At 45.3% G+C, this 12,000-nt stretch overlaps 1 protein-coding gene across 1 annotated transcript in view; it reads right to left on the bottom strand.

Moving 5' to 3' along the window:
- Positions 1–12,000, bottom strand: part of LOC135388262 (plexin-B-like) — a 394,287-nt gene that overhangs the window by 294,749 nt on the left and 87,538 nt on the right. The window contains exon 2 of the mRNA XM_064617693.1: positions 4,094–4,181. The gene's annotated coding sequence lies outside the window, so the exon portion shown is untranslated. The remainder of the gene's footprint in view (positions 1–4,093; positions 4,182–12,000) is intronic.

Below are 12,000 nucleotides of genomic sequence, written 5' to 3'. Positions count from 1 at the left end.
CGCATGGGTTTCCGAGGCACATCCGCACCTTTGCGACGCTGCTTTGCGAGAAACAACCCGCGACCCAGTGACAACCGACCACAAAGAGAAGTAAAAGGACTTAAGAACACACGCGGTACGGTTGCCGGGACAATGACTGGCATTCCTTGCGTCGCCTCGTCTAAAAATTTAACTCGGCGAACCTATGCGTCCATCGCTTTCGAAGGGGCGTGCGTGGGTTTGTGGAGGGACGCAACGGTGACGCACGCATTGACCCTTTTGAAAATAAAATTTGCCTGTCTATTAACATCTTTTGTATATTCTATGCCTTATTTGGCTTTTCTCTTGATTTTGATTTGCTATGGACAATTGCACCAATTGTACAAACACTGGCTGTAGACGGAATTTGGCCTTTCTTTTTCCTGAATGTCTAAAGAGGTTACGCCAAAGGAAATCTATTGACTGCCTTTAGACTTATCTTCTCTTTATTTTCAAAACAGTCTTTAGGTGGTCCGGGTGGTGTTTAAGGTGGTGTTCCGACGGAAGAAATAACAAGAAAACTCGTCTTTCTTTTGAACAGATGCCTACGGAAAGTGGGTGAAGGGGGAGTAATCAAAAGAAAAGCCAATGACTGTCAAGAGATGTTCACGAGGCACTACAGATGTGTCTGTGTGAAGCAACGCTTCCCGACAGCCCACCATAACAAGTATGTGATATAGAATAGTAGCCAAACTAAATGACAGGTAACTTGCAAGAAAAATTAATAGCATAGGGCTGTAATTTCTATAGCATAGGGGCATAATATTCTATAGCATTTCCAAAGACAACGTGTCTACAGCCGGCAACAGAGAAGAAAGTCTATAGACTGTCTGCACCAAATAGCTGAAAGGAGGAAAAAGAAAAACCTCTATGCAAATAAAGGCTATTGCCTGTTTGGACTTTTTGCTATAGAAATTCAATAGCACGTCCATACATTTTTTCATAAGGGGAAACCCAATAGTGCGCATAGCTCACACTAGCATGGTCCACACTAGCAATCAAGCATGGTTCACACTAGTGCGTTCTGCTGCGTGCGGGCGCTTGCGTGAGTATGCGTGCGTTGTAAGCAATCCGTTCCGCTGTTCACATACTTGCGTCCGGATGCGTGCGTCACCAAACTGTCAGCCAATGAGCACAGAGCGAAATTTCCACTCCTGTGGCTGAAAGGAGGAAAAAGAAAAACCTCTATGCAAATAAAGGCTATTGCCTCTTTGGACTTTTTGCTATAGAAATTCAATAGCACGTCCATACATTTTTTCATAAGGGGAAACCCAATAGTGCGCATAGCTCACACTAGCATGGTCCACACTAGCAATCAAGCATGGTTCACACTAGTGCGTTCTGCTGCGTGCGGGCGCTTGCGTGAGTATGCGTGCGTTGTAAGCAATCCGTTCCGCTGTTCACATACTTGCGTCCGGATGCGTGCGTCACCAAACTGTCAGCCAATGAGCACAGAGCGAAATTTCCACTCCTGTGGCTGCCATGTTGAAAACAGTCTCGCAGAGAGAAACCTACTGCTCACGCTCGGAAGGCGGCCTCGCGATTCGTTCTCCGCTTGCGGGCTGCTGCGCGCGTCGGAAAAAGTTGAGCTCGGGCGATCTCCTTGCGTTCTGCTGTGGGAGGTCGCGCACGTATCTGTTGTCACGGTAACCAGCAACAACCCGCACGCATCCGGACGCAGCAGAACGCACTAGTGTGAACCATGCTTTAACAATTGAACTCAGCGAACCTATGCGTACGTCGCTTTCCAAGGGGCTTGCGTCGGTTCGTGGACGGACGCAACGGTGACGCACGCATTGAAACGCAATGGTGCCGACCGGGCTTAAAGATTGAACTCGGCGAACACATGCGTCCGTCGCTTCCGAAGGGGCTTGTGTCTGTTCGTGGGCAGACGCATTGAAACGCAATAGTGATGGACGACGCGACGGGTGATTGTCGTTCATTTTGTGTTGGCGTCAAGGCAACACTGTCTTTTGTTCCGCGACCAGACATTTTTGCGCTTTAGTGCAGCCTGGTTCACACTATTGCGCTCCAATGCGTGCGTGCTCCTGCGTGCGTATGCGTTGACATTGTTCTTCGTCTACTACCTGAAGCTCGGCCTATGATGGCTTACCATACGCGGGGCGACGCACAGGTGGTTCCCACGGCAACCCGCACGCATTGAAACGCCATAGTGTGAACCGCGCTTAAACGAGCATTAAAGTGCAAAAATTTCCTCCTTCGTTACACCGCGAAAAGAATACACATCCAGGGGCTGCCGAATGCAGTTACCAGCCAATTTGTAATCGTGAATGCGACGTCGGCACGTTCAATATCTCGTGTTGAAAGGATGATGTCTTTGGCCTCTTTAGCATGCCGTGGCGCTCTCCCGCGGTGTTTTATTCGGCCTCCGCGGAATCGATCGAGTTGCTGTCCTGAAGCGAAGCTCTATTCGGTGTGTTCGAGTCAGCTCCCCGAAGCCACACAAATGTTTTGTATACTGTGTTCATCCGTCAGTGGCTATTTTTGGAGCAGCTATTGCGAAGGAGTTCGACCTTTGGAGTCGGAAATGAACGTGAGTGTTAAAGAACGGATATCGAAGAGGACACGGGTAGGCTTCGTCTCGTACGGTTAAGTGGTTGTTTAGGTGTTGTATCGCGCAGGTTCGTTTTCTTTATTATCACTTGGTGTTTACTTGAAAATGGTGAAGTCGACGAGTTGGCCTAAGTAAAGAGAGCTTTCATAGACTGGTGATGAGCAAATCTATAAGCATAAAACGAGAATTTTACTAAGTACTGTTGTGATTGCCGAACGAATTGCTTTGGGTGATAACTGTTCACGGGGACCCTCTTCATAGCATCTTGTGTCGGCATTTTGGGACGAACATCCCCATTAGAACAACGGTATCGATGTTTGAACCCGATCACCAGCCAAGTCACCACGCATTCATTGCAAGCAAGGCTCTTATGCTAGCCGCAATCCACGAGCTTTGCTCAAACAGTACAGACAACCAGTCATGAGCAAAATTAGCGAGCTTTCCTCGGAATTCCTGGGAATTCTTCGTTCAAGGAGAATAATTGCAATCCCCCCTCCCAGCCACGAAGAAGTTTCATAGCGTTATTTAGGATTTCCACACAGGGACAACACACGTTGCTTTCTTCAGTCTGGCTCCCTAACGAACAACTGGTGTAGTTCCGTAGCCGAGCTTATGGCTTTTAAAAACTAGCAAGTGTGTTTAAAAGTGAAATAATGTATTGAAGTGAAAGAAGGCTATGTACCGAATATATATATATATATATATATAAATAAGAATTATAAAAATGTGTGGTCTAGAAGCCTTTTTATATGCTTTTGAGCAACACCATCTGAAGCACTTCTATAGCGCAGGAGAAACTCGGCAATGCTAAGCCTAAGGGATTCGGAGGTTGCCATCTTGCAAAAGGTAGGGTCGTTGTGTTGGGTTAGGTCAGCGCACTTTAGTTAGGTTAGGTCAGTTTGGATTTGACAGACTGGGGGTCTCCCACACACACGCACACAGGCACACACTAGTCGGTGTGGGCATGAGACTATACCGCCGGTTCGGTCCTGAGAACTTCAGTAAGCATGGGGGATCATCTTGAAGAAGCCGGCGCTAAACTTTAATTTTTATACATTTCGCAGGACATACGACGTTGGTTCTTTTTCAATTGTATCCGATATTTTCTGTTCTTTCTGGTACAATCATTTGTTATTTCGTGTTTATTCCTGTTTGTTACAATACGGCCATAAGCCCGGCTAGGGAACCACATCCGAAGCCACAACAACAACAACAACAAAAAAAAAAAAGAAACAGACAGCGAGCGTGTTCCGAGAAGCGTTAAGAAAAATCCTAGACATGAGCGCAGACACCAGGACAAAATCACACATAGAGCTTAAATAAGGCTGCGGTTGCTATGGATGTCCATCATCAGCCTCACTTTTCTTTTTATAATTCGCGCCGTACACTTTGCAGCCACTGCGTTCACATAGTAAACTGGCAGAGCCGCAAATTGAATTAACGAGCTGCCACCCCTTCATCCCAAAGAGATCCACAAAGAAATTAATGTCTCCTACTCACTTGGAAACTCCTGCTAAAGTACAGAAACTCTCTGCAGAGCTGCTTGTCCCTTTTCCTCGGCCACTTTACACCAGATAAATCTTGAAGGCTGCAACGACAAACGCCAGAACGTCAGTGAAGATCTTAAATTAATCCCGCAAGAAACTTAACGCAGTGATGTCGCATAACGCAGCTCGGCCAATCCGTCATGCTCTAACAGCATTAAGGGCGCGTCCAAGCTGAAATATGCAAGAATGCGAGCCCAAAAACATTACCGGCGCCCGTTAGGCTTAGCGACAACGAAACGTATGTGTGGCACCTTTTGTTCTCCATCAATTTTGTAAAGAAAGAAGAATGGGTTGTCGCGTTATGTAAAGTATTATTCTTTGGAGAGATTACAAAGTTCTCTACGCGGAGAGAGCAAACATAATTTTGCGGATGTGCGACGAAATGCTATGAAAGTTTCAGCGTGCGTTGATAGATGTTGTTTCTTTGGTGATCCGTCACCCTTAATTATTACACGTGCATACACGGGTGCCTCTGCTCGCACGCCAATCTGTCATTGTTGTCATCGCATTTGATGGAGGAAAATTAAGGAAATTCAGCTTTAAAGGTAATACAGCTGGTATGGTAGTGCTTTTGAGGTTTAAGGATATTCCCTTGTGTCACCACGGGCGCACATAATACAAAAATAAAACATGGCTTTAGAAATATCGGTAATTATGTGTTTGAAACATACGTTTTTATTAAAAACGACACTGTGGAAAAGGGTTTGGCGTTAAGGGATTTGCAGAGGGATACCACCATCCTATCATCATGCGTGTAGGTGTTATAGCACAGATTGATAACCTATCGTTGCAGGATCTCTATCGTTGTCCTATCAGTTATATAGTGACGGAGTACCTACTACAACGTTGTCGGAAATTCTCTTTCATAGTCATTCTTTTTCTCGCTTATATGATGACGGTGTTGTATTAATCCCATCTTGCACCTAAATTGTTAATACGTAAACTGCAGATATGCGTTTATTGATATTTTGCGTTTTTCGGTAAGACTGTTTTGTACGCGAAGAGCAAGGGTGTTACGACGTTGATTCGCAATATTGGCACACGTGGGGGTTTTGATGACGGTGAGACACTACTCATGAAGTATTGTGAATTACGTAATTACGAACGGTACCGTAACGGTATGCTAAGGACGGTACGGTAGGGTGACGATACCCCAACGACGGTACGAAATGTCATCCGTCAACTCTCACATGGTTCCACCGCCTGAGAAATTATACCGCAGGGGCTTCCATAGTTTCGGGGTCGGCGCACTACTTGTCGTGACGTAGAGCGATGCGGCCTGCTATTTCAACCAATCGGAAGACGTTTAGGGCGTGGTTCAACGTGACGTTCTTAGGTTGAACATGACTACAGATAATTCTGTAAGGAGTTCTATAAAACGACGCCAAGGCCCAAGTTTAATTATTATCAGAGCGATGTTGCAGTGCATTAAAGGCACGTACGCTAATGCGTCAACAACTGTTCGTTGAGTTGTGTTGCCTCTTCTACATTGACAGTATCATCTCAATCTTGACCAGCATTCCTTATTTATTGTAAGTCGACTTGCGATAATTTTCACAGTCCTCTAACAGGTCGAAACGGTGACCAAAAGCTTTCTAGCGTGTGTCCATACACGCGTGCAACAATTTGTTTCTTACGAGGAACAGTACTATCATAGTCAATATCATCATGGGTTTAGGTACCACGTCAGGCTTTGCGCTTTGTACCGAACCTAATTTCCGTATAAAATGAAATGAAATAAAATAAATGAAAAATAAAAGTGAAAATAACTTTCACAGGTTTTAAACACGATGAAATTGGCCTACCTTTGTGTCCACAAAACACGTTTAACACAAAAATAACTTTAATCAATATGTTAATTACACGCGGTATCCACTTTCTCATCCTCTACGCCGCACCGAACTTACGTAAAGAATTATGAAAACGGAGGTGTACTTTTGCGAAATTCCCATCAGCTTACGTACGCACGACCGGCAGGATTGCAAGACTTTGAAGTCCTTCTTTTTGCTCGTTGAAGAGCTACTATAACGAAAATCCTTAATTAACCTTATGCAAAGTTAACGAGTCAGCGGGTGACGGGAGATTAGGGATTCTCTGTCAACAGGGTCGAGCAATTCAGGCTCGAAAAGCCGAGACAACTTTTGGCGAAATACTTCTACGGCACGAGCGAAGACATTAAAGTTGGAGCGGCGCCGTTTTCGTTTTGCGTGGATTCTCCGTTGAATTCTTGTCGAGGTCATGTGCAGACGCGGTAACAGGTAGGTCGGGATTACAGTTTTCAGTCACTTTTGCGAAAACTGGCCTTGCGAGTTTAATCTCAGCTTTTTCATTTGAAAGGAAGTTTAGAATGAAAAGCAGCACTTCATTGTTCAGCGTCGCGCAGCGCGGGGGGGGGGGTATATGTTTAATGGTTGGGGAAAAAAGGAAAGGGGAAAACGTCAAAGAATGAGAAGAAAAATAGAAACACAGAAAGGCTATACAGAAATATGGACGGGTTACACACTTAAAAATGAACTTCACCACATCGCACGCTCCTAGCCAACCATCATCTCAAATGATATCGTTACCTGCCCTGATCTGTTGAAAACGGGGGGCGTACGCCTTTTCTGTGACACTTATGCTGTTCATAATTGTCACAAAAAAGGCGTACGACCCCCGTTTTCAACAAATCAGGGATGATAACGATATCATTTGAGATGATTGTTGGCTAGGAGCGTGCTATGCGGTGAAGTACATTTTTAAGAGTGTATGTACCTTCTAACCGTCCGAAGCTCTTCGCATGCATCCCCTAGCAACGTGCTGCCAATCTAGGCAGGCAGATCGCTCGAATCCCCACTTCCCCCCCCCCCCCCCCCCCCGCATGCCCTTTCAGTACATTGTGCTGCTTGGGACCCTGACTAAAAAATTCCGATTCGATATGTGCACTCTGCACGATTGATCGCTAATAAACACATGCGTATCAGCAATGCTGCAATTCTTCTTGTGAGCTCAGTAAGCTGAACGGAGCACAATGCATCTGTGTAAGCGCTCTGTACCATTGCAGTACCATTGTACATTGTACCATTGAGTGCTGTACTCAGAAACAGTAATTTTAGTCCATTGGGACTTGATGTCCACAACCAGTACTCCCTTCCAGGACTAAATGCCTGGTAGTTTAATGCGGTCTAGGGATTTTTTTGCAGTGTTTGCAACTATATTGCAGTTTTTAGGGGCCAGCGGCATGGCCGAGCGGGTTAAGGCGACCCGCTCGTTGGCGGTAAGCCAAGGTCGTGCTGAAGAATGCGAGGTGGTGGGTTCGAATCCTACCACCGACTGTGCTGTCTGAGGTTTTCCCTGGGTTTTCCGAAGACTTTTCAGACGAACGTCGGCACAGTTCCCCCTGAAGTCAGCCCAGGACGCATACTGACCCCCCTCTGTCACCCACTCCTTCCTGCTGTCCTCTCTCCATCTGTCCATATCTGTACGCCGCTCATAGCCACAGTTGCTTCGCGGCGCTAACACGGAATAACAAGTTTTAGAGACTAAAATGGCGGGATGATGATGATCAAGGGGAAAAAGAAGTAAGGACGTAAGTAAAATTGTAGTCTAGGGGACTAGAAGCTGCAAGGTTGGACTTCGAGGACGAGTCTGACTCATCCAGAGATCCATGAAACTCAATTCTTCATTTGCACAAGTGATGCTGACCATCCTGCCATTTTTCGTTGAGGTCGTCAATAGCGTGTTTTTTTTTCATTTTCAGGTACACAGCAACTCATAAAACACAGTATTTTTTAGCAACTACTTTTATATAATACTATACAGTGTTCCTTCTGCTCTTATGTATTGTATGTATGTATGTTGTATGTATATGTATTTATTCTTTCTTTCCATTTTTTCAAGATGTTCTAACGGTTTGTATGTGGGGAATGCCCCTCCTTCTACGGCACTATGCAAGAAGTATCACAAATAAATAAACAAATAAATAAATTAGTTCGCCATTGAAGCCCTTTTTTTTTAGAGTGCGTAAATAGTTCCCGGCGTGCATAGTGATTGGGCTACCCGTTCGCGAAAGGCAAGGCACTGTCCTTGCGATGTTGCCGATTCGCAATACGTGTTTTCCGGGCTAGAGTGATGCTGGAGCTTAACCAGCAAGCGGGTCTACCCTAAAATACAAATGGGCTTGGCATTAGCTAGGCTTCGGGGCTTTTCTCTAAACGGAGCCCTAAGCTTTGGAAAGTCACAACCAGGCACGTCCCTTTTTGCGTCCGCAAACAAACCTCGCGTGAAGATAAGGCACACGACAGTATAAAACCCGGGAAAAGGCTTATCGTGAGGTGGTGCCGCGGTGAAGATAAGACGACTTCTTTAAGTTTCGGTAATCCTCGTCGTTTGGAATTCGGTCTGACTTGGAAACGAAGGCTTATTTTTTACAGCAAAGCTAAAGTACCTTGATCTGGAGTTGCTTTGTAGAAGATTCGTGCTTCGCATCGGCTCGAAGCGTTGTATACACTATTTCATTAATTTGTTGTTGTTTATTCGGGTCACATGTCATTTACCGCTGAGGTATGAACTGTGCTGCCGTACGCGTCTCGCAGCAAGAACCCCGAACTGAATTCAACGTTCCACCTCCAGATAGCCTTTAGATAAGATAGACACGTGTCGAATTGTTCCCCCGAAAACTAAAACCAAGACTGATATGAAGAGCACCACAGGAGCATAGTAACGATGTGGCTGATGTTCGCTTGCAGGGGGGGGGGGTGGCACTCGAGTTATCAGTATAGCGGGCCCACATTAGGTCCGGTCGTAAAGATGGACGTGTTATACGGCAGCTATAGGTGTATGAGGGAGCACAGGAATTCGGACGGCATAAATGACTGCTGGGTCGATGGAAAGTAATGGTAATGTGACGGTGGTATAAGGGAAAGGGCCTGATCGTCGGTGCGTTGGGATGCGTGCAGATGGAGGCATGGCCTGCCGTCGTTTTCGAGTGGCCGCGTTACAAGGAAGTCCCACTGTACATGGAAATGCCGGCTTTCTCTCGTACGTGTTCTCGCAGACTTTGACGTGGAGAAAAATTAACGTATCGGGAACAAAACACTGTAATGGCGCAGTAATCAATTGCACCCACAATTACCATTGCTGTTCGACTGTTTAGACATTAATATAATTAGTTTCGCAAGCAATCTGTGATACACTTCCTCGGCACACACGGAGTTATGTTTGGAGTTGCTATGCACGCGATTTGGGATTCAGATTCATTTTAAGTTACGACTCGTTTTGACGATGTCCACGATTTTTACTCATTCGCGGAAGACGCGATTATGCGGCCTTCGAGATTGACGCGAAGTTCGGGAACGTTTTCATTTTGAAGGCTAAGGGGCGTTACAAGCTGCAGACGTACGCAGCATTACCTCTGTGCTTTGAATAAGCTAAAAGAGGCTGATGTTCTCCGGTTTTACTATGATATTTTTCCGCCATTTGTCGAATTACTGTGATGCTTTTGTTGCCTCAATTCAGGCACGTTCTTATGTTTCGTTTCGTCCCATTGTCCCCCACTCCTTCCTGCTTTCCTCTCTCCATGTGTCTGTACGCCGCTTATAGCCCCAGTCGCTTCGCGGCGGTAACACTGAATTTTTAAAGGAACCGTTTAAGGTTTCAGTGAATGTTTACATATTTTCCCTGCATCCATTTGGGAAGAAGGAGAAACTTATACTCGTAAAATTGAAAGGAATTTATACTGAAAGTAATCTAAAACAATTTATAGCTCAGTTACTTTTCACAGTAGCTGTAATTGTAAGTACTTTAAAATCGCGCCTTTGTAAATGTAACGGTCAATTAATTACCTGTGTGATCACGTATAATTCAATTAGCTCTGAAAAGTAATCTTTACATGTCTGCTAACGACAACCTAAGTAACGACCGGACATATAGGCAGTCAGGTACACAGCAAATGAGGAACACAGCCACGCCACTTCAATCTTCCGACGCTGGCTTACGGCGAAAACAAACCTCTCGCGACGCAGCACCAAAAATTCGTCCCATACTACAACCGATCTCCCACTCGAAAGTTTTAAACGAGTGTCCCAAAAATGTTACGCTCCAAGACCGACAGCAGCGATAAAATGGTATTTTACTCTCCTTGTTACGATTCGCAAACCCAACTCTCTTTTAAGCCCCGTTCGAAAGCCGAATTAGTTCCTGCCCTTGCTGTCCTGGAAACTAATTACAGCAAACTTCCTCTATAAGGGGGACACCTGCTTCAAATGGGATTTGGAAAACAGCCACCGTGCCCTGAGCTCTGTGTAAAAGTTAGGAAACGAGCGCCCGGGGTTGCGGTCCGAGCGGCCTGAATTGGAACGTCTTTCTTGGTGACAAGCTTATTACGGACAACGTCATCGCGCGACTTCAAGGGTGGCAGGTGGCATTGGGAAAAATCTATCATGGCTGGGCTTTGAAAGGCATTTAGGGCCGGACTCCCAAAGCGGAAGGTTGAATGGGTTTCAATCTCAAACAATGGATGATGGGCTGGAACAGGTTCGGAACCTTGTGTGTACGCTTCGGATGGTTTTGGTGGTTTCTGAAGATCCTCGGCCGTTGAGTGCAACGTTAGATGGTTGTAAAGTGTGGAGGATATTTTGAAAGGATCGATACCGTTTTTGCGAATGGGGTGTAATTTAAGAAGCGGTTTAAAGGTGATGAAAGAAGAGGAAAGATTCGGTAAGTGGGGATTCCGCTCTTGTGAAAGTGAAATTAAGTATTGATTAGACGTAACTATATGTTTGTATCGGAACTTTGCGAAAATTTAGAAGAACTCAAATTTTAACTATGTGCGAACAAAGATTCGTTTTACAATACGACGGACGACATGCATTGTCTCGCATTTATCGACTGCGTTTCGATTTCTTTATTTTTTTAAAGAAAATATACTTTTTTCTAACCTGATACTATGTATATAAAATACAAAGGAAACGCCTCAGGAAGGAAGGCTCCGATATAACGAGCAGTGACTGTTCTACTTCGCAGCAGAATACTTTGATCTATAACGTCACCGGATTGCTAGATTTTCCACTTTACGACTTGTGGTGGTGAAGTCTGCCTCACCCATTCATTTTTGCTTCATCGTTCGTTAAAGAGGCACTAAGCTGGTAAATTGATAGATGCTATTGCCTTGACTGTAATACAAAAGGAATGGAATTTGTGCGTTGCATTATGATCCATAGAAGAAAAAAAAAACGCAATTTACGCTTTTCCTCTCCTTCTCAGGAAGGCGGAGAGGCCTCTCATTGGTCTCCTCAAATGGTCTCCCGCGATGATTGGGAAAGTCGTTTGACGTCATCGACCAATGACAGGCCGCTCCGCATTGCCTCCCTTCTTGAGAAGAACTGGAGGGGAAAGCGTCAACAGAATTTCGTTCGTGCATAAGTGACGAACGACGCAATGGATGAATCTCGTTCCTTTTACATTGCTGTCAAGGTAATCGCATCTTTCATCCCCGAGGTGAATTTTTTGCACATCAGTGCCCCTTTAACGTCTAAGCTGTAGCTGCTCTTTATGTTTTGCACATGCGCAGGACCACCACCGTTATCACTTTCGTCCCCAAAAGACGATAGCGTACGATGCACTAAAACTCTGTATTATTCAGTAACCCGCGGGCGGCAAGGCTTTCGTCGATTCAAAAATTCAACCTTCTCGAAATTTCTTCCCGCACGCAGCCCTGAGGTGGGGATTCAACTCTGGCACTCAACGCGACAATGCAGTGGCACACTTTCTTCTTTTTGTTCTTTCCTCCTCTCCATTTTCAGACACAAAGTGGTCGGTACAACTACCGTCTCACAACCGAAATCCATTCGTCTCATGGCAGTTTTAAGCCATTGTGCGACT

Source organism: Ornithodoros turicata, chromosome 3 (genome assembly GCF_037126465.1).
Source record: "Ornithodoros turicata isolate Travis chromosome 3, ASM3712646v1, whole genome shotgun sequence".
Lineage (NCBI taxonomy): Eukaryota > Metazoa > Arthropoda > Arachnida > Ixodida > Argasidae > Ornithodoros > Ornithodoros turicata.
This window is presented reverse-complemented; position numbering and strand designations above follow the sequence as displayed.